Below are 27,127 nucleotides of genomic sequence, written 5' to 3' on the forward strand. Positions count from 1 at the left end.
CACTGTAATATGATGAGTTTTGTTTTACATAATTCTTAGCAAAAGTTAATTTGAAGCAAAAAGGAGAACGCGAAGAGAAAGGTGAACCGCCCGTGGGTAACAAAGGCAGTCAAGAGCAGTACCCACAAGGAAAAGAATGACATAGCCGCGGATGACTAAAAAGGGAGAAAACTGATCATGTAATTAAATTGACAAGAAACAAAAATGAATGACAAGAGTTGTACAGGTATATAAAAATTGAGTATCTAACGTCAGCATCGAACCCTTGGAGGTTCTGACTGTGGAATTGATCATGGGTACAAGGAAACAGCAGATAATATAAACCGATATTTTACATTGATCTTCATGAAGGAGGATACCGTTATCATCCTAAAGGGAGCAAATAAGCAAGTTAATCATGAGTAGAAAAATGTTATAACAGTCTTTGTCACAAGGGACAAAGTATTGACCAACTAATAGGACTAATGGCAGACAGGACCTAATGGGCTGGATCAAACACTTTTAGGGCAACTGACTGCAGAGATATTCAAGGCATCAATTGGAATATTCCAGAATCAGGGGATACAGGAAACATCCAGTGGATTGATGCACCTGTTCAAGAAGGGAAGGGAGACAGAAATCAGGAAACTATAGTTAGTTTAATGTCTGTGTTTGTAATATGGCAGAGTCGAATATTAAAGTAATAAATAGCAGGACATTTAGAAAAGCTTATCATTTAACATTGTAGACTGGGTTTTGTGAAAGAGACACTATGACAAATTTGCAACAGTTCATTTAGGAGATAACAAGCAGGGCTGATAAAGGGCAATCCAATGATGTTCTGTATTTGGGTTTTAAAAAATGCATATGATAAGGTGCTATAGAAAAGTTAATTGCATAATACAGGAGCTCACTGTGTCAGGGGTAACCTATTTGCATGGAGTGAGGATTGGTTAACCACACTGGCTGTTGCTGAGACCTCACTTGGAGTACTGTACACAATGTTAGTTCCCATATTTAATAAGGGATAAACCAGTATTGGAGACAATTCAAAAAAAATTCAGCTAGCCGCTTCAAGGATGAAAAGGTTGACCTATCAAGAATAGCTAAACAGGTTAGGTCATTATTCAATAGAATCTCGACAAACAGATTACATACAGTGTGGAAACAGGCACTTTGGCCCAACAAGTCCACACCGATCTGACGAAGCACAACCCACCCAGATCCATTCCCCAACATTCACCCCTTCACCTAACACTACAGGCAATTTAGCATTGCCAATTCACCTAACCTGCACTTTTTTTGGATTGTGGGAGGATACCGGAGCACCCGGAGGAAACCCACGCAGACAACGTGCAAACTCCACACAGAGAGTCACCTGAGGCAGGAATTAAACCCAGGTCTTTGGCACTGTGAGATATCAGTGCTAACCACTGTGCCACCCACATAATATAAGGGGTGATCTTATGGAAACAAGGTTCTGAGGAGCTTGACAGGGTAGATGTTGACTCGATCTTCTAGCACCAATGAAGTCTCAAACTAAACATTACATAAGGGAACATTCATTTTGTAAAAAATGTAAAGAATTTTTTTCTCTCAGTGAATGGCTAGAATTTTCTAGCCCAAAAAATTGTGAAAGTTAAATGTGGAAGGGGAATGGATCTGGTTGGGTTAGTCATCAGAGGGTCAGTGTGACTTGTTGGGCTGAAGGGCCTGTTTCCACACAGTAGGGAATTTATGATTCTGTCTCAAATTATTCTAAAAGAGGCCAGATAGATTTTTGAAATATTGAGCAGTTGAGGGATATGCGGATCAAGCATAAAAGAGGTGTTGAGGTCTGGGTTGGCCCAGCCATGATCTGATAGAATGGGGGAACAAGCCGAAGGGAATGAATGCCCTATTCCTGTTCTGATTCCTTGAGGCTCCATTTCATGCTTTTTTTATCTCCAAAGAAGAGTGTGATACAATGTGCTGAAGATCTCAGATGTTGTGAAAATGGGGTGTTTATGTACTGGTTCAGATGGCATTGGTTCATCAATCACAGCTATGCAGTCATGAGTAGGAAGGCAATTCCCTCCATGAATCAAGGAAATCTACTGCAGAGCTCACACAAAGGGATCCTTCCCCTCAGTGAACTCTCCCATCACATTACCCAACATATCAGCGAAAGCAGGACGCAGAGTGCATCCTCGAGCCAACAAAGGGACCAGGGGTGATTGATGTCACCACCGGACCAATGAAAGGACGGTGGGCGGAACTGGAGGACCAGGGGAGGTTGGTCCTCCAACCAATCAAAGTGAACTAGGGGCAGAACTAGACTAAACCACGTGATCACCCTCGCGCGCAGCGGAGAGTCGCTGTAATGAATTTTCCGGAAGTTATGGAGCGAAAAGATACGGTAAGAAAAGAAACAAAACAAATAAACAGAGGGAAACGGGAGAAAAACTGTATTGCTATGAGGGGAGAGGTTTTACAAGCATGTTGTGCACGTCGGAAAACACAAATTTGAACTTCCCAGTCCCGTGTTTGTAGTAAAAGGGAAATTGCCTCAGCGCGGCTGCAGGCCTGAGTGAGCACCGCCATCTTTATTCGGGGCAACGATTCACTGGACACGTGCGCAGCAGCCATCTTTGTAGGGGGCAAGGTGCAGCCAGGTGCTTGTGCAGCCTTTCTCTGGTACAGAGTCATTGGGCAGGATTTACACAGAGTACATTCAAACTCAGAGTAATGAATGTTTATTTCTGGATTTGTTTCGTCATTCATTTAAAGGACTTGCTATCGTAACTGAGTTTGCAGGTCAATCAAAATTGGAGGTATTGTGCATAGTGAAGAAGGTTACCTCAGGTTACAGTGAGATATTGATCAGATACGGATTAATTTAGATAAATATGAGGTGTTGCATTTTGGAAAAGCAAGTCAGGGCAGGACTTATACACTAGGGGAAAGTGAAGACTGCAGATGCTGGAGATCAGAGCTCAAAAATGTGTTGCTGGAAAATCATAGCAGGTCAAGCAGCATCTAAAGATCAGGAGAATCGACATTGCGGGCATGAGCCCTTCTTCAGGATTCCTGAAGAAGGGCTCATGCCCGAAATGTCGATTATCCCGATCTTTGGATGCTACCTGACCTGCTGTGCTTTTCCAGCAATACGTTTTTCAGCCCAGGACTTATGCACTGAATGGAAAGGCCCTGGAGACGTTTGCAGAACAAAGAGACCTTGGACTGCAGGTTCACAGTACTTCCAAGTCAAGTTGCAGGTAGATAGGATGATGAAGAAGGTGTTCAGTGTATTTTCCTTTATTGGCTAGAGCATTGAATATAGGATGTGGGAGGTCATGTTGCTGTACAGGACATTCATTTGGCCACTTTTGGAATATTGTGTGCAATTCTGGCCTGCCTCCTATCAGAAGGGTGCTGTGAAACTTGAAAGGTTTCAAAAAAGACTTACAAGGATGTTGTTAGGGTTGGAGGATTTGAGCTACAGGATGAGGCATAAAAGGCTGGGGCTGTTTTCCCTGGAGTGCCATAGGCTGAGCGGTGATGTTATGGAGATTTATACAATCATGAGGAGCATGAACAGGGTAAATGAACAAGGTGTTTTCCTGGAGTAGTGGTGTCCAAAAGTAGAGGACATTGCTTTAGGGTTAACGGGGCAAAAATTCAAAGGGGGCTAAAGAACAACTCTTTCATGCAGTGGGTGGAATGAGCTGCCAGAGGAAGTGGTGGAGGCTAGTACAATTAAAACTTGTTGAAGGCATCTAAATAGACACATGATATGATTAGGAAGCGTTTACAGGGATATGGGCCAAGTGCTGGCAAATGGGAATAGACTAGGTTCGGATACCGGGTTGGCATGGATGAGTTAAACCGAAGGGTCTGTGTCGGTGCAATACGTCTCTATGACTGTGGGATCATAACAGCTTCTACAGCTCTACTTCATCTCTGGGCTCCCTTATGAGCACTTTGTCAATATCTAGCTTGCTCAGTATCAAACAATGGGTGTATTTTTGGTCTGTTTCGTATTTTACGATTACTTTTACAGACATTTTTGTAAGTTAATTTTTCTCTGCCGCCCAGCCCCTGACCATGTGCTGCTTATTAATTTTCTTTCTGGAAAATCTTTGACACTCAAGAATTCTTTTTTCCAATAAGCAAGTGTATTTTCCTTCCATTTCGGACTATCAAATTCTGCACCATTTTCATTCCCTGTAATCTGTTTTGCACTCCCTGAAACATCAACTGTGTTTCTCCTTCCACAGATACCAGTGATTAATGCCAAAGTCCTGTTGCTTGTGGAGAGGGTGATGTTTGACTTTCTTGTACAGCTGCAGTTTGTGTGGTGAAGGTACTCCCACAATGTGGTTAGGTAAGAGATATTACAGAGTATTCATTACAGCAACAGTGATGATTTGAAGGTAATGTCCAAATCAAGAACAGTTTGTAGTTTTATCATCATGCTTATAATTTCACAAAAATATTATTGGGAACTTTAGACATAAGGTCAGAGACTGATGGTATTAGGTCAGGTGACCAAAAGCATTGCCAAATAAGCAGGCTTTGAGGAATGTCTTAAAGGAGGAAAGCAGACCTGTGAGGTTTTGGCTGCGAATTTCAGAAAATGATGCTTTGGCAACTGTAAAAGCAGCCACACAGGTGAAGTAATGAATTAATAGATCATTGGGAGTCTCGAACAGAATGGGTTGTCGAGGTCTTCACGGAGGTCTGATGCGACAAGCTAGGGATGATCACAATCAGGAATTAAATCAAGGGTCAGAATTTTAAATTGAGGGATGTGGGCCAGATGCTGGCAGGTGGGACGGAATTGGGTTGGAATATCTGGTTGGCATGGACGGGTTGGATTGAAGGGTCTGATTCCATTCTGTACATCTCTGTGGCTCTATGTTGTTGATTATGAATAGGAGCCTTGTGATGGATCAACAAGTTCTGGTACGAGGGAGTACTTGGGCAGCAGAGATTTAGTTTTTCTTGAGATTACAGGGAGATTGAATGTGGGAAGCTGGCCAGGAGTGTGTTTGGATACTGACGTCTGGAGATAACACAAGGTGGATGACAGTATATGAGCTGAGACAAGGGTAGAATCAGCTAGAAATAGTGATCTTGGAGTGGGACTGGGCTGTCACCCTCACCTCACCTCTGGGATTCAGCTGGTTGTCAGGTTGTGAATCAGGGCCGTAACACAATCGGGAGCTGAGTGACCCTGGTGGAGCCTAAAATGAGTGTCACTCAGCTGGCTATTGCTGTGCAGATGCTGCTTGATACCCCTGTTGATGACATCTTCCATCACTTTACTGCTGATCGAGTGTGGACTGATAGATGGAAATTGCTTGGGTTGCATTGCCCTGTGTTTTTGTGCTGAACATCCCTGGGCAAGGTTCCACATTGTCGCTAGATGCCAGGGCTGGAGCGGTCCTTAGCTTGGTGGGTGGCAAGTTCTGGAGCTCAAACCATCAGTATTATTGCCAGAATATTGGTAGGGCCCGTAGCCTTTGCACTACTTAACCATTTCTTGATGTTATTCACACTGAATCAAACTGGCTTAAAACTCACATCTGTGATGTTGGAAATCACTGGAGAAGGCTGAGATGGATCATCCCACTTTGCACTTCTGGCTGAAGATTGCTGCAAATGCTGTCATCTTATCTGGTGCGTGGGCGTGTGAGACCCCTTCACCGGTAAGGGTGGGGATATCTGTGATGTTTCCTCCAGTGAGTTATTTAATTGTCCATCACCGTTCACAACTGGGTGTGGCAGAACTGCAGAGCTCCGATCTGATCTATTGGTTGTGGGATCGTTTAGCTCTGTTGCTTGCTGCTGATGCTGTTTGACATGAAATAGCTTCAGGAAATGGTTTAAGTAGAATCCAAAGAGATCAAACAAATATATCACAGACAAAAGATTAACTGGACCAGAGAATAGGACCCCTTAAAGATTAACGAGGCTGTCTATGGAACCACCAGGGGTGGGAAAGATATGGAAATATTTCACGTCATTTTTACTGGAGAAAGATATGGAAGCTCGAGAGTTTGGAGAAATAAACAGAGAGAACTTGAAAAGTATCCATGTTACAGTGGAGGTGTAACTGGATGTCTTGAATCGCATCAAGTTGAATAAAGCCCTGGGACCTGATCAGATGTATCCCGGAACTTTCTGGAAATCTAGGGAAGTGATTGTTGGGCCTCTCCTGAGGTATTTGTATCATTGATAGCGACAGATGAGGTGCCATTATTTTAAAAAGGTGGTAAGGAGAGGCCATGGAACAAGAAAATAGTGAGCCTGAAGTCAGTGGCAGGCAAGTTGTTGGAAAGGATTCTGAGGGACAGGATATCCATCTGTTTGGAAAAGTAAGGAATAATTATTGACTGTTCTCAATGTGGCTTTGTAAGTGCACAATAGTGTCTCACTAACTTGACTGAATGTTTTGAAGTGACAAAGAAAATTGATTAAACCAGGCTGTGAACGTTGTTTATATGGACATTCGACAAGATTCCACAAAGCAGACTGGTTAGCAGGGTTACATAACATGGAATGAAGGGGAACAAGCCATTTGGGTACGAAACTGGCTTGATGGTAGGAGACAGAGGGTGATGATGGAGATTTGCTTTGTGGACTGGAGGACTGTGAGCAGCAGTGTGCTACAAGGATCAATTATTGGGTCCTTATATAAATGACTTGGATGTGAATATATGAGATATGGTTAGTAGCTTTACACAAGACACCAAAATTGGAGGTGTAGTGGACAGCGAAGAAGGTTAGTTCAGAATACAACAGGATCTTGATCAGATGGGCCAGTGGAGCAAGGAATGGCAGATAGAGTTCAATTGAGATAAATGTTAGCTGTTGGATTTTGGAAAGACAAATCAGGGCAGGACTTATACACTTACTGGTAAGGTCCTGGGAAGTGTTGCTGAACAAAGAGACCTTGGAGTGCAGGTTCATAGTTCCTTGAAAGTAGAGTCACAGGTAGGTAAGGGAGTGAATGCAGCGTTTGTTATGCTCTCCGTCATGTTGTTGCTGTACAGGACATTGATTAAGGCTCTTCTGGAATTCTGTTTTCAGTTCCAATCTCCCTGTTCCAGGAATGATGTTGTGAAACTTGAAACATTTCAGAAAATGTTTGCAAGGACTTTGCCAGAGTTGGACAGTTTGAGGGCAGTGCATGTTTGGAGTGAGCTGCCAAGGGAAGGGGTGAAGGAGAGTACAATTACAACATTTAAAATACATTGATTAAGCCACTTCTCGAATTCTGTTTTCAGTTTGATTTTCCCTGTTCTGGGAAGGATGTTGTGAAACGTGAAAAGGTTCGGACAAGATTTACAAAAACGTTGCCAGGTTTGGAGGATTTGGGCTACAGGGAGAGGCTGAATAGGTTGGGGTTAATTTCCCTGGAGAGTCCAAGACTGAGAGGTGACTTCATGGAGATTTATAAAATCACGAGGGGCATGGATAAGGTGAGCAGACGGGGTTCTTTTTCCTGAGGTTAGATGGGTCCAAAACTGGAGCACATGGTTGAGAGGGCAACGATTAAAAGGAATCTAAGGGCAACGTTTGCAAGCTGAGTGTGGTGTGTGTATGGAATGAGCTGCCAGATGAAGTAGTGGAGGCTGATAAAATCACAACATTTAAAAGGCATCCGATTGGGTACGTGAACAGGAAGGGTTTTGATGGATACAGGCCAATAGCTGGCAAATGGGACTCCAGTAGTTTAGGATTCCTCGTTGGCATGGATGAATTGGACCGAAGTTCTGTTTCTGTGCTGTATATGTCTATGACATTAATAAACTAAGATGCATTCCTCTTTTGTGGAGAGCAAGCTGAAGCACAGATAATTGTCCTTGGAGCTGAGAAGGTGAAGCAGTGATTTTGACCTGGTGCAGATTTGGTTCCAAGGTCTTGAATTTGAGGAGAGAGGGGAATTGTTAACACTGTCATAACTTTTAGTAACTACTTTCAAGTAATTGTCAAATAATACAAAGTGAAAATGTGAACATTATTGTACTCAGTAAGTTCTGAGCATCTGGAACAGTCTGAATGACACAGATTCAGCAGGTATTCTGAAAGAGACTTGGAATTTTAATTTTTAAGGAAAGATTTGGGGGGCTGTGGGCAAATAGGAGGGGATTTGGGACAGATTTGCAGCATCTCCAGAGGGAGAGAGTACAGCCCCAATGGGCTGAATAGCCCCCAGGCCCTGTGCTCTGTGGTACTGCCCCATTCACTGTGAATGATGAAGCTCATCCCAGGGCAGAGAGAGGGATTAGCCCTCCACTCTCATCACAATGGGGCCCGGCTGATTGACGGCAGCTCCAGACCAATGGGAGGAAAGTCTGTGTGGTCCTGCAGCCAATGGGAGTGAATGAGGGGTGTGGCCAGCAAGATGACACAGGTCCATGAGCTGTGCAGGTGCCGTGTCACTGGGTGGGGTTGGGAGAGACAGCAGAGGCTGTTGGACCTGAATTACAAACTCCCGGGAAATTAAAACCAAAAGAACTGTGGAAGATGTAAATCAGAAAAAACAACCAGGAGGTTCTGGAAAAGCTCAGCAGGTCTGGCAGTATCTGTGATGAGAAATCAGAGTTAACATTTCAGATCCGGTGTCCCTTCCTCAGAACTGATACTGAGAGAAAAAAATGTTGGTTTATATGCAGAGGGAAGGGTTTAGGGGAGGATGTAAGGATTAAAGGATAGGTGGGAATAGAGCGAGAAGAAGGGTTGGATAAAGGAGTGGATAACGATCTAGCTGGGGGAGGGCTACTAGCTGTTAGTGGAAACTGTTAGTGGCTAACCATAGGTAGTGTGTAATGACAGGCTGTGAGAACAAGTACTGGTGTGTGGGGTAGGGGGGCTAGGACATGGGGTTGCTAAACTACGGTTAGCCACTAACTGTCTCCGTCGTAAGCTGTTCTCCACAGACATCACTCCATGATTGGAGCTGCAGAGGACAGAGTTGCAGATGGGCGGCACGGTGGCATTGTGGTTAGCACTGCTGCCTCACAGCGCCAGATACCCGGGTTCTATTCCCACCTCAGGCAACTGTCTGTGTCGAGTTTGCACATTCTCCCAGTGTCTGCGTGGGTTTCCTCTGGGTGCTCCGGTTTCCTCCCACAGTCCAAAAATGTACAGGTTAGGTGAATTGGCCATGCTAAATTGCCCGTCGTGTTAGATGTAGGGGAATTGGTCTGGGTGGGTTGCTCTTTAGACGGTTTGTCTGATCTAAAAATCTCTTAAATATCCTTCCCAACCCCCTCTATACTCCTCAAAGATGTATCTTAAAGTTGTTCTCTTTAATCAACATTTCCAGCATTCGTGAAGCACTTTAGGAGATTTGTCAGTGTGAAAGGCTCCATACAATGCAGGTCGTTGTTGTTAATGTCTGACATTAGGAGAAACAGGAATGAACACTCTCTCTCTTATACCTGATAAACAGCAGCAAAAGCAGGAAGCACTGAGCATGCTCCAGCTCACAAAGGGCCTCTGGTGATTGATCTCAGTGCAGGACCAATAAAAGGATGGGGACGGGGCTGAAAGACAAGGTAGTGCCGGTTGGTCTGAGTGAATGAGGGGCGTGGCTACACTCAACCACGTGATAAGCCTCTCGATTAGTGGTGCTGGAAGAGCACAGCAGTTCAGGCAGCATCCAAGGGGCAGCATCCAAGGAGCAGCAAAATCGACGTTTCGGGCAAAAGCCCTTCATCAGGAATAAAGTGATACCACGTGATAAGCTTCACTGGCAGCACTGTGATGTTGTGATCAAGGCATTAGAAATGTGTGAAGGTGCAGGGCATGGTTAAGGAAAGACATATTGATCAGGAAGAGAAGGAAATTTTAATGGAACGGGCTGAGCCGTTTTACAGAACTTAGTGCACATCGGAAAACACAAATTTGAAAATCCCAGGCCTGTGTTTGTGGCAAACGGGAAAATGCTTCAAATGGTGAAAGGTGTGAGTGATCGCCGCCATCTTTATTGGGGGCAGTGATCCACGGGACATGTGTGTGGCTGCCAACTTTGAGAGGGGCAAGCTGTAGGGGGACGCATGCACAGCCTTCCTTGGCAGGGAGTGATAGGGCAGGATTTACATAGTGTCAGAGTCAGGATGTTTTCAATGTCAAAGAGTGTGATGCTAGAAAAGCACAGCAGGTCAGGCAGCAGCTGATTGGTGGGAAGGAAGATGGAAACGTAGGACAGGTCAAAAGGGCAGTGCCGAGTTGGAAGGCTGGATCTGGGATAAGGTGGGTGGAGTGGAAATGAGGAAACTGGTGAAATCCACATTGATCCCATGTGATTGGAGGATCTGAACACAGATGATGAGGCGTTCTTCATCCAGGCATCAGATGCCTGGGATTTGGCGGTGGAGATGGCCCAGGACCTGCATATCTTTGGTGGAGCGGGAAGGGAGTTAAAGTCTTTGGGCACAGGCTGTTTGGCTTGTTTAGTGTTTAACTGTTACTTTCACAGACCTTTTGTAAGTTAATTTTCCTCTGCTGCCCAACCCCTGACAATGTGCTGCTCTCTCAACGGACTAAATTTTCCACAGTATCTTTGCCAGTGAATAAATCTTTTTTTCAACAAAAGAGTGCATTTTCCTTCCATTTCTGACCATCAAATTCTGCAACATTCTCACTTCCTGTAATGCATTTAGCACTCCCTGAAATATCAACTATGTGTTTCTCTCTCCACAGACACCAGTGATTAATGCCAAAGCCCCATTGCCTGTGGAGAGGGTGATGTTTGACTTCCTTGTACAGCTGCAGTTGGTGTGGTGACTTGGGTAAGAGATGTTACAGATTATTTACTCAGTGACAGTGAAGAGTTGACAATGTGTGTGCAAATCAACAACGGTTTGTATTTTTATCATTTTTATAATTTCACAGAAATTGAGAATTTCTGACATAAGGCCACAGATGGGGATATTAGGTCAGGTGATCAAAAGTATTGCCAAATAAGCAGGTTTTCAGGAATACATTAAAGGAGGAAAGCAAGTCTGAGAGGGTCAGGGTGCGAATTCCAGACTTTGTTCCCTTGACCGTGTCGAAACAGCCAGACTGGTGAAGCAATACATAAATGCATCTTTGGGAGTCTGAAAGAAAATGAGTTGTCGAGGTCTCTCAGGTTGTGTGGTGCAGGGAGACAGGGATGTTCACAGCCAGGAATTACATCAAGGGAGAGAATTTTAAATTGTTGCTTGGAAGGAGCCTTTTGATGAATCAACAAGTTTTGGTGCAAGTGAGCACTCGGGCAGGAGGGTTTTCGATACTCTTGGGATTATATGTAAGTTGAATGTGGGAGGCTGGCCAGGACTGTGTTTGGATAACGTAGTCTGGAGATAACACAGGGATGGACGAGCATTTCAGTAAATGAGCTGAGACTAGGGTGGAGTTGGGTGATGTCACTGATGTAGAAATAGCAGTTTTGGAGTCGGGCCCCTCCTCATCACTCCCCCTCACCCATTCACAAATATTTTTCGTTGTCCTGTCTGTCTTTTCTGGTTATGTCCTTCTCTCCAATTCTGCTAAGAACTAATACTTGACCTCAAGGTTGTTGGAAAATCCTGCTCCATCTCCACTCTCCCTTTCCTTTCTGAATTCCTCATATGTGGTGTCCATCCAGGATCTATCTTTGTCCCCTCCTGTATCTCACCTACACACTGCCAGGAGGTGACATCGTATTGGTTTCCCATGTACACTGACGATGCCCAGCTCTCTCTCCCTATCATCCCTCTCCATTGCTCCACTGTTACTCATTCATCAAACTGCTTACCACTCAATTGGCTGCAATTTCCTCCACTGAAACACTGCAATGGTTAAACCCATTGCCTTCAGTTGCTATTACAAATTCCTTTCCCTTACTGCTCAGCCCCTCCCTCTTACTGGGAAATGCCTGAGGCAGAACTTAACAATATTGCTCTCATGTTCTGACCCCAAGGTAACCTTCTGATCAGACATCTACACAATTGCAAACACCTGGAATTCCAATCTCTAAAATGTTGCTTTTCTCCACCTCACCCCAGCTCCATTGCTACTGAAACCCCTTACCCATGTCTGTGTTGCATTAAAGTTGACAAATCTAAAACAGAACCCTTGATTCTGCAACTGACCCAGAATCTGGTTCTAGGTTCCCTCATGATGGGACACATCCTCTCAGTATTTACCCTGACATACCCCTTAATAAGCCTATGTTTCAATAAGATCGCCTCTCATTCTCCCCCAAATCCAATGAGTCCAGTCCCAACTTCTTCAGCCTTTTCTTAAAAGATAGTCCCTGCAAACCAGGGATCATCCCAGTAAATCTTCTCTGAATGCTTCCGATGAAGTGATGTATTTCCTTAAATAAAGGGACCAAAATTTCTCTCATTACTCCATATGTGGTCTCACTCGCATATATAAAGTGGCTCTCAGGTATATACTCCAAACTCTTATACTGCAAATCCCCTGAAATCAGGAATAATATTCCATTCCCCTTCCTGATGACCTGTTGTAACTGTGTGCTAGCTTTCTGTGTTTCCTGCACAGTTACCCCCTGGGTCCCTTTTGTGTTGCAGCTTTCTACAGTTTCCACCATTTAAATAGTCCTCTGTTCTTTTATTACCTCCTCCAAAATGAACAACTTCACATTATCCCAAGTTATGCTCCATTTACCAACTTGTCCACTTCTCCGAATCCATCTCTGTAAACTGTTTATAATCCTTTTGGAATTTTACTGTTCTACATTTTCTAGGAGACTCCCCCCTCATTCTTCTAAATCTTTCCAGGGAGCACCAGGCAGTGGGAAGCATGCTGAGTTGCTGTCTTTTCAGAGAGACTCTTTGGAATGACTGGGAGGATCTTGCTGCCCTTTGGTCAGAATGGAGACAACTTGCCCATCGAGCTGCATGAGCCTTTCACCCCCCCCCATGTCTTATTGATGAGGCACAGCGGCAGAACGGAAGGAAAGAAAAGGAAGGAAATCCTGCTCTCCAAATCTCACTGACTCTTGGAACATTCTGTCCCATGTGTCAAAGATCTGCCCTGTTCAGTCACATGAAGTCCCAAGTTGGAAAATCATAGAAACCCACACAGATTTCCCCCTGAACTGACTACTGACCTCCACAAGGGGTAATATGTACAGTCATCCTGGACCAGGAGGAGGGGATGGTGTGAGTTTCTAACCTGAACTGACAGTGACAGATTTTATAAATTTGTATTACAGGATACTACAGGTGGATATTCAGATGGCAATCTCAGTAACTGTAATGCCAAACTCTGATTGAATTACTCCATTCATCAGGACCTCAGGACCTGGATATTTGCACTGTGTGTGAGTATTTTGTTCCAGCTCAATTCCATTTTCTGCATAAAAATTCTCCTTTGAATCAAACCGTCCTGTCAATAGATCTCCCCAAAATCTTAAATATATGTCCAGTAATCCTTTTATGATGAGTTGATGAGTGCAAGGTTTAACATCCTGTTGTATATGTTTTGTAAGCACTTGTCTCTCAGCTCCCCTCAATTTCCTTTGCTACAACGAGAACACCTCAGTTTCCCCAAACCCCTGATTCCCCAGTGTCTGTTTGCTCTCTATAAGGTACACATCAGGATCGTGTTGGAACATTCTCCACTTGCCTTCATCAGTGCAGCCCTCAACAGTATTAAAGAAAGCGAACATCCTCCAGGACAAAGCACTGTGCCTGAGTGGTGTCCCATCCACCACCTTCAGCATTCCCTCTCTCCACCCCCGATGCACAGTGGCATCACTGTGTAAAAGGTAAAGTCAGCATTGTCCTACCAGACCATAGGGCTGCTCTCTCATTAGGGAGAGATGTCTGGTGGTGGTTTAACCTGAAGGTTACCACAGCCCAGGCAAGGGGAGAGGTTGAGAACAAGAGTCCATCTATTGTAGATGGATATTCTTGATATGTATTAACAACACCCATGTCCCTGCAACTAAAATCCCCCATTCCTTGAACCATCCTGGTAACTCTCCTGTGCCCCCTCTCAGGGACCCTGCCATCCTTCCCAATGTGTGGGCAAACTCTGGTTTGCACAGACCCAGCTGCTCTGTGTTCCTGTGGGTGATGTCATCATCGAGCAACACTTGCACTAAACCTCACTGTCTGTGAGGGTGGGAGACACAAATCCCGAAATCATTTGAGATGTATTTAGTGTGCACTTGCTATGCCATGATAGATGACACTTTTCCACATGTACTGGAAAATAGAGGAGGATAATAGTATGGTGGTAGTTTTCAGTCGTAGTTTTCTTTCTCTCAGATTCGATGGACCACCAGAGCGTTTTTCTGTTCTGTAGACCGCTGAGATGTTTATTATAGGAATATGACAGGCTCCATTGGACATCAGGTCAGAAACGGTGATACTAGAATAGATGACACATGATTGGTCGATTTTCTTGGGAGGAAAGTGAGACGCAGAGATTTAAGAGGAAATTCAGAAGCTCAGCGCAGGAATTGTAAAGGGCAATCATCAAGTGAGAAATAAACATTGGGCATCCTGAAAGCTGGAAATAAAGAAAGGCACATATAGCAGAGCTTTGAGAGACTGGAGGGGATTAGACAGGGGGAGGATAATGAAGCTGGAGGAGATGCAAGTTGGAAAGGATTGTGAGGATGGAGGATGTTACAGAGATAGAGATATTTGTGATAGAGGTTTTTGAATTTTGAGGCTGGAGTGGAATTATAGAGATGAGGAATATTTGTAAGGCTGGATGAGATGGCACTGATAGGGAGAGTTCCAAACATAGAGGAATTTACAGAGGTAACGAGTCATAAAGTTACACAGCATCGACACAGAACATGTGGTCCAACCAGTCCGTGTCGACCATAAATTCGAACTGAACTAATCGCACCTGCCTCCACTTGGTCCAAGTCCATCCTAGCATTCCCTGTTGATATACGGGTCCAAATGTTTTTTTCCTATTAGAATCCCATTCCCCTACCCTTTTGCTCTACATTTACCCCGACTAATTCACTCAACCCAATCATTCCTGAACACTATGGGCAATTGAGCACGGTCAGGTCACCTCCCCTGTACATCTGTGGATTGTGGGAGGAAACGGCAGCACCTGGAGGAACCCACACTGTCATGGGGAAGAATATGCAAACTCCACATGGACAGTCACCCAATACAGGAATTGAGCCTGTGTCCCTGGTGTTGAGAGGTAGCAGTGCTAACCGTTGAGCCACTGTGCCACCCTGAAATTGTAATTGCATTCACATCTACCACGTCCTCTGCAAGTTTATTCCACATGTGAACCACTCTTGTGCAAAAACAAAAAATAACATCGGAACTTCTTTTTAAAGCCTTACTTTTTAATTTGAGAAAAGGATGTCCCCAATCTTGAATCGCAACCCCTCCTGGAAAGGGCACCTGCTGTTCACATTACCAAAACTCTTCAGGATTTTATAAACCTCTAATAAGTTCACCCCTCAGCCTCCTGTGCTCCAGTGAAAAAGGACCCAACCTATCCAGACTCTGCTTATAATTCAATCCCTCCGTTCCCATCACCATCCTGGTAAATCTCTTCTGAACCTGCTCCGATTTAATAATATCCTTCCTATAACAGCACAAGCAGAACTGGGCACAGTATTCCAGAAGAGGCCTCCCCAACATCCTGTACAACCTCAACATAATGTCCCAACGCCTATATTCAAAGATCTGAGCAATGAAGGCAAATGTGCTAAACCCCTTCTGAACCACCCTGTCTGCATGTGACACATAGTTCAAAGATCTGAACCCCTCGGTCTCTTTGTTCCATATCACTATCCGAGGCCCAACTTTTAATCAGTCTAAGTCCAGCCTTCGTTTGTTTTACCAAGATGTAATATTTTGCATTTATTCCAATCCAAAAATCACAAACATCCTTCGAGTATAGAGGCAAGAGGAGTATACTTAAGAGTAAAATCAGTCAGGCAAAAAGGGGACAGGAGACCGCTTTGGCGAATAGGGAAAGGGTTTTTACAAATACATTAAGAGCAAATGGGTCACCAGAGAGAGAATAGGCCACCTCAAAGATCAGCAAGGCAGCCTATGTGTGAAGACGCAGGAGATGGGGTTGTTGGGGGGGATACTAAACGAGGGGCATCAGTTTTTACTGTGGAGAAGGACAGATTTGTGGGGGTTGTCAAGATTAGAGATCGTGAGGGTGGGTGATGAGATGGGAGGCAATTGGAGGATGTTACAGAGATGCTTGTGATACCAGAGATAGTGATGGTTCTGAGGCGAGAGAGGATTTCTAGAGATAAGGAAGAGTTTAGTCTGGATGAGGTGACAGTGATCTGGGGAGTTGTGAGCATGGAGGAATTCAGAGATAGCGAGAGTTTGAGTCCTAAAATGATACAGAACAGAGACAGACCCTGTGGTTAAACCAGTCCGTGTTGACCATAATTCCCAACTAATCTAATCGCACCTGCCTCCGCTTGGTCCACATTCATCCAAATATTTCCTATTTATGGACTTGTCTAAATGTCTTTTAAACATTGTAATTGTATTCACAGCTGCCTCTTTTTCTGGGAGTTCACTTCACACATGTAAAGGTAAAAATAAATCCCCAATTTATTTTTTAAACCTTTCTCCTCTATTTTCAAATTGTATGCACCCAGGTCTTGAATCCCCCCCTCCCCCTTATCTACACGCTTCATGGTTTTATAATCCTTTAAGGTCATCCCTCAACCTCCTACGCTGTAGTGAAAAAGCATCCCAGCCTATCCAGCTTCTCCTTGTGACACAATCCCTCCATTCATGGCAACATCCCGGTTAGTCTCTTCCGAATCCGCTCCAATTTAATAATATCCTTCCTATCACAGCACAACCAGAACTGGACACAGTATTCTAGAAGAGGCCTCCCCAGCATCCTGTACAGCCTCAACCTAAATTCCCAACTCTGGTACTCAGAGGTCTGAGCAATGAAGATAAGTGTGCTAACCACCTTCTTAACCACCCTGTCTACATGTGACACAGACTAAGAAGACCTGTACCTCTCAGTCTCTTTGTTCCATATCACTACTCAAAGCCTTACTTTTAATTAGTGTAAGTCCTGCCCTCGTTTGTTTTATCAAGATGCAATATTTTGCATCAGTATTTACTGTGGAGAAGGACACGGGAGATGTAGAATGTGGGGAAATAAATGGTGACATCTTGAAAAATGTCCATACTACAGAGTACGGGATGTCTGGAAACGCATAAAGGATGGATCAATCCCCAGGCTTTGATCAGTTGTACCCTAAAATTCTGTGGGAAGCGAGGGAAGTGATTTCTGGGCCTCTTGCTGAGATTTTTGTATTATTGATAGTCACAGCTGAGGTGCCAGAAGACTGCGGGTTGGTTAATACGGCGCTACTATTTAACGAAGGCAGTTTGGACAAGCCCAGGAACTACAGATGCTGTGCTAGACTAGGTGTTGGAGGGAGCCCTGAGCGACAGGATTTGCGTGTATTTGGAAAAGCACAGACTGATTAGGGATAGTCAGCATAACTTTCTGCATGGGAAATCATGTGTCACATACTCGATCTGGTTTTTAAGAAGTAACAAAGAGGATTGATGAGAGAAGAGTAGTAGATGCGATCTATATGGACTTCAGTAAGGTGTTCGACAAGGTTCCCCATGGGAGACTGGTTATCAAGGTTAGATCTCACGGAAGTAGCCATTTGGATATAGAACTGGCTCAAAGGCAGAAGACAGAGGGTGGTGGTGATGGATGATTGTTTTTCAGACTGGAGGCCTGTGACTAGTGGAGTGCCACAAGGATCGTGCTGGGTCCACTACCTCTCATCATTTATATAAATGAATTAGATGTGAACACAGGAGGGATAGTTAGTAAGTTTGTAGATGGCACCAATATTGGAGGTGTAGAGGACAGTGAAGAAGGTTACCTCAGATTTCAATGGGATTTTGATCAAATAGGCAAATGGACTGAGGAGTGGCAGATGGAGTTCAATTCAGATAAGTGCGAGGTGCTGCATTTTGGAAAAGCAAAGCTTAGTAGGACTGATACACATCATGGTCAGGTCCTGGGGAGTGTTGCTGAACAAAGGGACCTTGCTGTGCAGGTTCATAGCTCCTTGAAAGTAGAGGTGCAGGTAGATAGGATAGTGAAGGTGTTTGGTATGATTTCGTTGATTAGTCAGAGTATTGAGTAAGAGAGTTGGGAGGTCATGTTGCGGCTGTTCAGGACATTGGTTTGGCCACTCTTGCAATATTGTGCGCAATTCTGTTCTCCACCTATCACAAAGATGTTGTGTAACTTGAAAGGTTCACAAAAGATTTATAAGGATGTTGCTAGGGTTGGAGAATTTGAGATATAGGGATAGGCTGTACAGGCTGGGGCTGTTTTCCCTGGAGCGTCAGAGGCTGAGGAGTGATCTCAGAGGTTTATAAAATCATGAGCATGGATCAGATAGATAGACAAGGGATTTTCACTGGAGTGGGGGAGTCTAGAACTAGAGGGTATAGATTTAGCGTGAGGGAAAAGATATAAAAGGGACCTAAGGGGCAACTTTTTCATGCGACGGTGTTGTGTTTATGGAATGAGCTGCCAGAGGGAGTTGTGAAGGCTGGTACAATTGCAACATTTATTCGGCATCTGGATGAGTATATGAATAGGAAGGGTTTAGAGGGATATTGACCAAGTGCTGGCAAATGGGACGAGATTAGGTTCGGAAAACTGGTCGGTATGGACGAGTTTGACTGAAGGGTCTGTTTCCGTGCTGTATGTCTGTGACTCACAGCCGGGGATCAGCTCAGTGGGTTTCAGTCTCTTCAAAGGTAAATCTTACTCTGTTTTACTTTTTCAAATCTGCAACATTCAGTAGGGTGAGTGTTTACTAGTTTAAGTGCCTCTGTTATGATCTTTTGGTTGAATGTTTTAAATGTAAAATACAGGTACTAATGTATTCGAGAGTAGTCTTTTGTAAAGCTGTAAGACTCTGCCTTTTTCTGGGTCTACAGATTAAGGTGCAGAGATGGCCATTCGTACAGTGATGTGCACTTCCTGGAGGAGAGTAGGGGGAGTTTGAATGATCCTGAGGATAGCCTACAGGAAGTGATGCAAATCCTCTTGGATCACATGGATCAGATGGAGCGGTGCTTAATGGTAATGAAGAATTTACAAAAGTCAGGATGTGTGATAGGTGGCAGTTTCAGGCCGAAAAACTGCCGATACAGTCAGGTAGATGGGTTACCTCTCGGAAAGGTAGGAGAGGGAGGTAGGTAGAGAAGGAGTCTCCTGTGGCTATCCCCATCTGAAACAAGTATACTATTATGGATAATGTAGGTGGTCATAGACTCTCAGGGGAATTTTGCACTGACAGCCAAGTTACTGCTACTGAGACTGGCTCGACTATAATGAGAGGTATATCAGATTCCAAACGCTCAAGGATGATAAGGGACTCTGTAGTTGGGCACAGACTGCCCTTTCTGTAGCTGACAGACATCAGAATGGGGTGGTACCTCCCTGGTGCCAGGATCAAGGATGTTTCGGACAGGTAGCAGAATATTCTCAAAGGGAAGAATGACCAGTGAGAGGTCATTGTACATTGGTACCAATGACATAGGAAGGGGAAGAGATGAAGTCCTGATGAGAGAATATAGCAAATTAGCCTGGAATATAAAAAAGTAGGTCCTCGACCATAATATCTGCATTACTTCTGGTGCTACATGCTAGTGAGAGTAGGAATAGCAGGATGGAGGAGATGAATGATTGGCTATGGAGCTGGTGTAGGGCAGAAGGATTCACATCTTTTGATCATTGTAAGCTCCTCTGGAGTAGAGTTGACCTGCATAAGAAGGATGGATTGTACCTGAATTGGAAGGTGTCTAATATCCAGGCAGGGAGATTTGCTAGTGTTACTCAGGTGGCATTAATCCAGTGAGGGTAAACCCAAAGAGATGGTGAGAAAAGAGGTAAGTCTGAGGCTGGTACAGTTCAGAAGTCAGACAGTCAAGACAGGCAAGGGCAAGGCACAGAACCAGGTAGAACTGACAAGTTACACTGCATTTACTTCAATGCAAGAGGCCGGACAGGGAAAGCAGATGGGCTCAGGGTATGGTTTTGAACGTGGCACTGGGATATCATGGGTATTACAGAAACGTTGCTCAGAGATGGGTTGGACTGGCAGCGTAATGTTCCCGGGTATCGATGCAAGAGGAAGGATAGAAAGGGGGACATGAGAGGGGGCGGAGTGGCCTTTTTGATTAGAGGTAGCATTACAGTTGTGCTGAGGGAGGATATTCCTGGGAGTACGTCCAGTGAAGTTATTTTGGTGGAACTGGGAAATAAGAAAGGGATCATCACCTTGTTGTTACTATCTGCGTGGGTTTCGTCTATTTGCTCTGGTTTCCTCCCATTATCTAAAGATATGCAGGTTGTGTGGATATTCCAGGCTGAATTGCCCATATTGTTCAGGGATGTGCACGCTAGGTGGATTAGCCATGGGGAATGCAGTGGTAAGGTAGGAGTCTCTGAGGGTCCGTGTGGTTGTGATGAGCTGAATGGCCTACTTCCACGCTGTCAGGGTTCTTTGATAATTCTACTAGTTTTAAAATAGTTACAGAAAATAATAGACCAGATCTAAATGGTGTTCTAAATTGGACAAAGGCGAATTTTGACAGTACAAGGTATTCCTTTGCTATTCCCAGGCTGGAAAGTGGGAACATAAGAACATAAGAAAGAGGAGCAGGAGTAGGCTACATGGCCCCTCAAGCCTGCTCTTCCATTTAATAAGATCAGGGCTGATCTTTTCTTGGCCTCTGCTCCACTTTCCTGTTCTCTCACCATAACCCTTAATTCCTTTCCTGTTCACAAATCTACCTTTTACCTAACGATAGTCAAGTCGATAACCTAAACTGCTGCACTCAGCAGCAAATTCCACAGATTCACAGATTTACCTAAAGAAGTCCATCCTGAACTCAGTCCTAAATCTGATACCCCCTTATTTTGATGCTCTGCTCCCTAGTTTAAGCGACCCCTAGCGGAAATCACCTCCCTGCTTCTATCTTATCTACTCCGTTCATAATTTTATTTTTTTTCCCATCCAACCTCCCATATTTCGAAATTCCAATGAGCATACTACCAGTTTCCTCAATCTCTCTGCATACGCCAACCCTCTGAAATCCTGACTGAAACTAGTGACCCTCCTCTACACTCCCTCCTGTGTCAGTACATCTTTGCGAATGTAAGGGGACCAAACCTGTACACAGTACTCCAGGTGTAGCCTCCCCAGCACCCTGTACAGCTGCAGCATAACCATCCCTCTAGCAATGAAGGACAATATTCCCTTCACTGTCTTAATTACCTGCTGTACCTGAAAACCAACTTGCTGTGATTCGTGCATAAGGACACCCAGCTCCCTCTGCACAGCAGCATGCTGCAAGTTTTCACCATTTCATCATCAGTTTGCTGTTAGTCTGACCAAAATGGATGACTTCACGTTTCCCAATCTTGTCCTTCATCTGCCAGATCCTTACCCACTCACATAGCCTATCTGTATCCCTGTGCAGACTTACAGTGGCCTCGGCACACATTGCTCTACCACTCATCTTAGTGAAGTCTACCTTTCATGAATCGATGCTGTGTCTGCTCAATGAGATAATTTCTATCCACATAGCTCACTATTTCTTCCTTAAGAGATCGGGCATTTTCCCCACCAAAGAAGTTATGCTAACAGGTCCATTTTAAAATATTCGCATCACATTTGTAGCTTGCCAATCTGTCAGAGCTGTCCCAGAGTCCAGCAAATTTTAGTGAATTATCACGAGTGCATTTGCTATTTACCCACTGCCATCTGTTAACGTCCCCTGGGATGCACTCCATCACGGCCAGGAGACCCATCTACCTTTCGGCTGTTATCTTTCCCAACACCACCTCTTTACTGAGAATGATTGCTTCTTTGTCCTCATCTGCCATTGCGTCCATAGGCCTGCAACAACGAGAGTACACAGACAGTATGTTCCTGTTAAGGCCTTAATAGGTAGTGTAGGGAATGCTGCCTGTCGAGAGAAATTGAGAGTCTCGTCAAGAAAATGAAGGAGCGATACGGCAGGTGCAGACAGCTGGGTTTGTGTAAATTCCTGGAGGAGTATAGGGGCAGTCGGAGTCTCCTCGAGGGAAACCAGGAGAGCAAAAACGGGACATGAGAGAGCTTTGGGAAATAGGTTCCCAGAGAATCCAGAGATTCCAGAAATACACTAAGGATAAACGAGTAAGCAGGCAGAGAATAGGGACCCTCAAAGATCAAGAAAAAGGTCCTATTTGTCCGAGATAAGTATATACCTGTCAGGCAGGGCGGAAGCTGTAGAGTGCAGGAGCTGTGGTTTACAAAGGAAATGGAATCTCTCTTCAAAAGGAAGAAGGCGGCTTATGTTAGGATGAGATGTGAAGCGTCTGTTAGGGCGCTTGAGGGTTACAAAATAGCCAGCAAAGTCCTAAAGAAAGAGCTCAGAAGTGCCAGGAGGACACGAGAAATTGTTGACGGATAGAAACAGGGTAAACCCTAAGGCTTTCTATAGGTATTTAAAGAATGACGAATAAGATTAGGGCCAATCAAGGATAGTAGTGGGGAGTTGTGTGTAGAGTCAGAGGAGATAGGGGAAGCACTAAATGAATATTTTTCAACAGTATTCCCTTTAGAAAATGACAATGTTGTTGAGATTACTGAGATACAGGCTACTAGACTAGGTGGGATTAAGGCTCATGAGGAAGAGGTATTAGAAATCTTGCAGAGTGTGAAAATAGATAAAACCCATTTGGCCCAGTGAACTTATCCCAGGATCCTCTGGGAAGCCAAGGTAGAGATTGCCGAGCCTTGGCATTGATCTTTAAATCATCATTGTCTACAGGAATAGTGCCAGAAGACTGGAGGATAGCACATGTGGTTCCCCTGTTCAAGAAGGGGAGTAGAGACAACCCTGGTAATTATAGACTAGTGAGCCTTACATCAGTTGTTGGTAAAGTGTTGGAAAAGGTTATAAGAGATATGATCCAGAAAAGAATAATTTGATTAGGGATAGTCAGCACGGTTTTGTGAAGGGTAGGTCGTGCCTCACAAACCTTATTGAGTTCTTTGAGAAGGTGACCAAACAGATAGGTGAGAGTAAACCGGTTGATGTGGTGTATATGGATTTCAGCAACGCGTTCGATAAGGTTCCCCACAGTAGACTATTGTACAAAATGCGGAAGGGTGGGATTGTGGGAGATAAAGCAGTTTGGATCAGTAATTGGCTCGCTGAAAGCAGACAGTGGTGATTGATGGGAAACGTTCATCCTGGAGTCCAGTTGCCAGTAGTGTACCGCAAGGGTCGGCGTTGGGTCCACTGTTGTTCGTCATTTTCATAAACTACCTGGATGAGGGCGTAGAAGGATGGATTAGTAAATTTGCAGACAACACGAAGGTTGGTGGAGTTGTGGATAGTGACGAAGGATGTTGTACGTTACAGAGAGACTTAGATAAGCTGCAGAACTGGGCTGAGAGGTGGCAAATGGAGTTTAATGCGGACAAGTGTGAGGTGATTCACTTTGGTCAGAGTAACTGGAATGCAAAGTACTGAGCTAATGGTATGATTCTTGGTAGTGTAGATGAGCAGAGAGATCTCAGTGTCCAGGTACACATTTCCTTGAAAGTTGCCACCAGGTTGACGGGGTTGTTTAGAAGGCATACAGGGTTTTAGCTTTTATTAACAGGGGGATCGAAATCCGGAACCATGATGTTATGCTACAGCTGTACAAAACTCTAGTGAGGCTGCACTTAGAGTATTGTGTACAGTTCTGTTCCCCACATTATAAGGAGGATGTGGAAGCTTTGAAAGGGTGCAGAGGAGATTTACTAGGATGTTGCCTGGTATGGTGGGAAGGTCTTACAAGGAAAGGCTGAGGGACTTGAGGCTGTTTTCGTTAGAGAAGAAGGTTGATACGTTACTTAATAGAGACATACAAGATAATCAGATGGTTAGATAGGGTGGACAGGGAGAGCCTTTTTCCAAGAATGGTGACGGCGAGCACGAGGAGATATAGCTTTAAATTGAGGGGTGATAGATATAGGACAGATGTCAGAGGTAATTTCTTTACTCAGAGAGTAGTCCGTGTATGGAATGCTTTGCCTGCAACGGTAGTAGATTCACCAACTTTAAGTACATTTAAGTCGTTATTGGACAAGCAAATGGACGTACATGGAATAGTGTTGGTTAAATGGGCTTCAGATTGGTATGACAGGTCAGCGCGACATTGAGGGCCGAAGAGCCTGTACTGTGTTTTAATGTTCTATGTTCTATGAGCAATATGCTGTAAGGATCGTTTCTGGGTCCACTGCTTTTCTTCATTTATGTAAATGTTTTCTATGTGAATATAGGAGGCATGGTCAGTGACTTTACATAGATACCAAAATTGGAGGTGCAGTGGACAGGGAAGAAGGTTACCTCAGATTACAATGGGACTTCAAACAAATGGGCTAAGGAATGGCAGATGGAGTTTAATTCAGAAAAATGTGAGGTGCTCCATTTTGGAAAATCAAATCAGGGCAGGACTAATACACTTAATGGAAAGGTCCTGAGGAGCGTTGCTGAACAAAGATCTTGGAGTGCAGGTTCATAGTTCCTGAAAGTGGAGTCATAGATAGGCAGGGTAGTGAAGAAGGCGTTTAGTATCCTTGCCTTTACTGGTTAGTGGATTGAGTACACGAGTTGTGACGGCATTTTGTGGCTGTTCAGCACATTGATTCAGCCACTTCTGAAATTTTGCTTTCAGTCCTGGTTTCCCCGCTATCGGAATGATATTGTGAAACTTGAAAGGGTTCAGAAAAGATGTGCAAAGATGTTACTAGGGTTGAGGGTTTCAGCTATATAGGGATGGGCTGAATAGGCTGGGGCTGTTTTCCCTGGAGCATCGGATGCTGACAGATGACCTCAGTGGTTGATACAATTGTGAGGGACATGGATAGGATGATCAACCAGGATCTTATTCACAGGTTAGGTGTGTCCAAATCTATGGGGCACAGGCTTAAGGAGTGAGGAAAACAATTTATAAGGGATCTGAGGGGCATTGTTTTCAAGCTGAACGTGCTATGTGTATGGAATGAGCTGCCAGAGAAAGTGTGGTGGCTGGAACAATTGCAACATTTAAAAGGCAACATTTAAAAGATTGGGTAAGTGATTAGGAAAGGTTTAGAAGGTTATGGGCCAAGTGTTGTCAAATGGGACGAGATTAATTTAGAATATCTGATCGGCATGGACAAGTTGGACCAAACGGTTGGTTTCTGTGCTGTACATCTCGATAACACTGAAACATTAAAATAAGATACGTTTCTCTATGTGGAGAGTTAGCAGAAGGTCGGATAATTCTCCTTGGAACTCAGAAAGTTAAGCAGTGATTTCAACTAGGAGCAGATTTCTTACAGGCAAATGGGAGGTGAGTTGGGACAGACTGGCACCATCTCCAGAGAGAGAGAGTACAGCCCCAATGGGCTGAATAGCCCCCAGTCCCTCTACTCTGTGATACTGCCCCCTTTCACTGAATGTTGAAGCTCATGCCAGTGCAGAGCCATAGAGATATACAGCATGAAAACAGCCCTTTTGGTCAAACTAGTCCATGCTGACCAGATATCCGAACTTAATCTCGTCCCATTTGCCAACACTTGGCACACATCCCACTACACCCTTCCAATACATACACCCATCGAGATGCTAAATGGTCTAGTTTTACCAACTTCCACCACTTCCCCTGACAGAAGATTCCATACACACACCACCTGCTGTGAAAAAAGTTGACCCTCTGATCCCTTTTATATATTTCCCCTCGCACATTGAACCTATGCCCGCTAGTTCTGGACACCCCCACCCCAGGGCAAGGACCTTGTCTATTTATCCTATCCATGCCCCTCATGATTTGATAAACCTCTATAAGGTCACCCTTCAGCCTCCAATACTCCTGGGAGGAGCGCACAACTCGTGTCACAATGGGGCCGGTGAGATTGATGGCAGCTTCAGACCAATAGGAGAGTTGATGTGATCCTCCAGACAATGGGAGTGAATGAGGGGTGGGTCCAGTGGGCCAACATGTGACCATAAACTGTGCAGGTGCACTGTCACTATGGTGCGGGTGTACTCCGTGAGTGTGAAGGGAATGAGAGAGACAGCAGAGATTGGGAGAGAAATTGAGTTTGTATGGACTGGGAATGTTGATAAACACACGGTTTTAGGTGGCTAGACCTGAATTAGAAATTCCTGGTAAATTAGAACCAAAAGAGCTGCGGATGCTGTAAATCTCACAATAACCAAAAGGTACTGGAAAAGCTCAGCAGGTCTGGCAGCATCTGAGAAGAGAAATCAGAATTAACATTTTGGATTCGCTGAGCCTTCCTCAGAGCCGATGTGACTGAAAAGAAATGTCGCTTTTTATGCAGAAGGTAGGGGTTAAGGAGTACATGATAGGTGGGGATAGAGTCCAAAGAAAGAGATGGGAGCAGTTGGACAACGGAGTGGATAACGAACTGGCTGGGGGAGGGTAAATAGCTGTTTATGAGGACTGTTAGTGGCGAACCATAGGTAGTGTGTAATGGCATGCTCTATGATAACAAGGACTGGTGTGTGGGTTAAGAGGCTAGGGCGCTAGGACATTGGAGAGTTCAGGGCCTAAAATTATTGAATTTGATAGAGGTGTTCAGGATGTCCAAGTAGAAAATGAGGTGTTGTTCTTCCAGCTTGTGTTAAAGTGTGGCGCTGGAAAAGCACAGCAGGTCAGGTAGCTGACCTTCAGCACTTGATCACCCTGAAGCTCTACTTTCCAGGGACTGTACACTTGTTCTGAGCCCTTCAGAGGGATTGAAGGGGATAGGGAGAGAACAGGAACAAGGTTGTGTTGTAATCTACAAAATAACGGTCACCCTCCCCCTCTCGGTGTCTCCCCTCTGTCTCCCATCCCCCATCATGCCTCCTCCCCACCGCAGGGAAAAGATCTTGTGTATTTTCCCTATCCATGCCCCTACTGATTTGATAAACCTCTATAAGGTCACCCATCAGCATCTGACGCTCCAGGGAAAACAGTGTATTCATCCGCTCCCTTTGGTTCAAATCCTCCAACCCTAGCAACATGCTTGTAATACTTTGCTGACCCCTTTCAAGTTTCACAATATTGTTTTGATAGGAAAGAGATCAGA

General features: G+C 44.5%; 1 long non-coding RNA gene across 6 annotated transcripts in view; it reads left to right on the forward strand.

The window, feature by feature from the left end:
• Positions 1-2,312: 2,312 nt before the first annotated feature.
• LOC140468638 (uncharacterized) overlaps positions 2,313-27,127 on the forward strand; it is a 32,117-nt gene continuing 7,302 nt past the window's right edge. Inside the window, exons 1-5 of one of the 6 annotated variants that reach the window (XR_011955769.1) lie at positions 2,313-2,377; positions 4,239-4,345; positions 10,678-10,766; positions 13,184-13,291; positions 13,559-13,738. This is a non-coding gene — a long non-coding RNA (uncharacterized lncRNA). Of the gene's footprint in view, positions 2,378-2,684; positions 2,704-4,238; positions 4,346-10,677; positions 10,767-13,183; positions 13,292-13,558; positions 13,739-16,483; positions 16,523-18,932; positions 19,078-27,127 lie in introns of those variants that run through there. The other 5 variants (XR_011955771.1, XR_011955770.1, XR_011955767.1 and 2 more) reach the window with 5 other exon arrangements.

The sequence above is a fragment of the Chiloscyllium punctatum genome, chromosome 47, assembly GCF_047496795.1.
Source record: "Chiloscyllium punctatum isolate Juve2018m chromosome 47, sChiPun1.3, whole genome shotgun sequence".
NCBI lineage: Eukaryota > Metazoa > Chordata > Chondrichthyes > Orectolobiformes > Hemiscylliidae > Chiloscyllium > Chiloscyllium punctatum.